General features: G+C 30.9%; 1 pseudogene; it reads left to right on the top strand.

Annotated features, from left to right (window-relative positions):
• Nucleotides 1-1,914: 1,914 nt before the first annotated feature.
• Nucleotides 1,915-2,031, top strand: LOC145243127 (5S ribosomal RNA; annotated as a pseudogene).
• The last annotated feature ends 1,211 nt before the right edge of the window (nucleotides 2,032-3,242 follow it).

Genomic DNA, 3,242 nt, shown 5'->3' with positions numbered 1-3,242 from the left:
ATTTCCTGTCGTCGATTTTTCAATAACAATTATAACAATCTTAGCATAGTTACCTGGTCTTCTTCAGGTCCCTGGGAAGTCTGAAGCTCCCCCATGAGGGACAAATCGCTCCCTCGGAGGGATCACGTTACAGAATAACCATCTATCCCCACACAAACGATGACCCTCCATCATCAAAGATGTTTTTGTAGCATGCTAACATAACCAGCTGCTATGTGACGACCCTGCACAACCTGGAGCTCCATCGTCTTTCTGTAAGAAAAGCCACCCATACCATTATAGACCCTCCGCCACTATGACGTGTGAAAAAATTTCAAGAAACATGGTTTTGTCATGATAATATCGCTGGAAGCCATCAGGACCATCTAAATTGAATTTTTTCTCATCAGAAAACAGGAATTTCTTCCACTTCTCAACGTCCCAGGTTTGGTATTCACGACCAAATCTTAAGCGGTCCACTTTTTGACATGGAAGCAATCGAGGAATTTGTTTACACTTTTTATTTACCATGCCTTTTTGTTGTAAGTGTCGTCTGATGGTTATTGGACTGCAATCAGCATCTGTAACCGACTTAATTTGACTAAAAGAAAGTCCTCTGTCATTCATAACAACACGTCTGATTCCCCTACTAAATGCAGGGGAAATTTTTTTTTGGGGGGGGGGCCTACCAAAGAATTTTGCTTTTCAATAATTTTAAGTATTCTTTAGAAAGTTGCAAATAACAGCTTTACTGCGATTTACCTTAGCTGCTATCGCTCGCTGTGACAAACCTTGCTTATAAAATTTTAGAATTCGAGAGCGCTCAACTTCGGTTAGTTTTGGTGCTTTAGGCATGGTAACACATTTACACAGTGATTTCTAATCTCTAACGGAACTAAAAACATTAGAATTACACTAAATTTAACAATTTATACCCTTGGTCTTATAATTTTGATCATGTATAAAAACCTAATTTAATAAAAATGCAAATTTTTAAATAAAACTTTTGGAATGTACCATTTTGTTTCCATAACTTTTAAATTGTAGTATTAGTAACCTTAAGTCGGAAGAGTTTAAAATCTATCCTTAAAAAAAGTTTTTTTTTAAATGATTTTAAGTGAACTTAAATTTTTGATCAGCAGTATATATATATATATATATATATATATATATATATATATATATATATATATATATATATATATATATATATACTAGCAAAAGTACCTGCCATAGACTGGGTTCAAAAACAGCCTACATAAAATGGACTCTGATTTATGAAAGTATGATAGGTTATGAAAAGGAAGGGTTGTAAAGAGATAGCTTCGAATTTGGGGGTATCTAAACCAAAGCAAAATATGATGAAAGTAAAAATAAAATAGATAAACCCCATAATTTATTATGCCATACCTGTTCACACTGAAACACTTATCATAATATTCTGTGGATCTATATTAAAAAAACTTTGTGACATATTTCCATTCTATGAAGGCCAGGTGCAAACGACCCCCCCCCCCTCATAATTTTATTATACCATATTTCTTCAAACTGAAACATAATTATCAAAGTATACTTATGCAGGTAGATATGAAAAGTCTTTATTAAAGTTTGTGCCTATTTCCATTCTAGTGAGGCCAGGTGCGAACGCAGACCCCACAATTTTATTATACCATTCCTATTTAAGTTAAAACATACTTATCAAAGTATTATTATGTACATCTATGTAAAAAACACTTGTGAACGTTTTTTTAAATTTTTTATTTTTTTATATATATATATATATATATATATATATATATATATATATATATATATATATATATATATATATATATATATATATATATATATATATATATATATATATATATATATATATATATATATATATATATATATATATATATATATATATATATATATATACTGCTGATCAAAAACGGCATAATCGCATTGACATATCGGTTTTCATCAGATCACCGAAGTTAAGCAATGCTGAGCCTGGTTAGTATCAGATGGGTGACCATTTGGGAATTCTAGGTGCTGTATATGCTCTCCGCCTATCTCGGCATTTGTTTTCAGTCGTCCTGTACTTTATTTGCAACTAGTATTTAACAATGTCAACTCAGGAGACGTGTGGTTGGAGATTGCGCATCCCCTGCCAAAAGAATTTCACACACAAGCAACCCTTTGTGAGTATCCATAGTCTGTCCAAGACTGGAGGAACTTGCTATATATATATATATATATATATATATATATATATATATATATATATATATATATATATATTTCTCCTCAAATGCCTATTAAATTATTATTTGCCTGTCGCACAGGGCATATATATATATATATATATATATATATATATATATATATATATATATATATATATATATATATATATATATATATATAAGCCCTGTGCGACAGGCAAATGCTAATTTAATAGGCATTTGAGGAGAAATATTTATGGGCACTGATATTTGTTCTAGTGGTTAGAGCTGCCGACTGTCAACACGATGGTTGTAGGTTCAATCCATGGCTGAGAAAAGGTGTATGTCTAGCCGCACGCGTGAGTTGTGATACAACGAAACAGTACTATATGTGGATGACTATATATATATATATATATATATATATATATATATATATATATATTAGATTTACGTGGTTATTTTCCTTACATGTCCATAACTTTGTTCACCCTAATTACCGAGTGTCTGCTTCATTTCATTACGATATCAATTATTGAATTGCAGACATGTTTTTTTTTGATAAGTTGCACTGTACATATCAGTTCAGACAAACCATGATGAAATATAAGTGCTTTCATTCTTTTCTGTTATAAGAATTTTTATCACACCTATCATTGCACTGTCGTTTAATTTGGTTTGCTTCACAAGTAAAATGTAAGTTGTTGCCATGGCAACAAATATGATGAATATGTCAATAATAATTTAACGAAACAGCTATGTAACTGCAACCATCTTTATAAATCTTACAAGTATGACTTCATATTTAATATCTTTGATTTTTACGATTTGTGACACTGACTCACAAGTAATTAAATTCAAATTAATTTCTGTTTGATATAGAATTAAGGATTCACTCAAACTCTATATTACGAAAATATTTTTAAAATCTTTTTATTGCTCTATGTTTATTTTTTTATTTTTATTTTTATTGCTCTATGTTTGCATTGGCGTCCCTCCACCTCAGCATGAATGTCATCTCGGGTAAAAGCAAGGCTGGTCTAAAGC

Source organism: Euprymna scolopes, chromosome 21 (genome assembly GCF_053919585.1).
Source record: "Euprymna scolopes isolate OS-2025 chromosome 21, ASM5391958v1, whole genome shotgun sequence".
Taxonomy (NCBI): domain Eukaryota; kingdom Metazoa; phylum Mollusca; class Cephalopoda; order Sepiida; family Sepiolidae; genus Euprymna; species Euprymna scolopes.
Note: the sequence above shows the minus strand (reverse complement) of the source record. Positions and strands in the feature narration are given on the sequence as shown.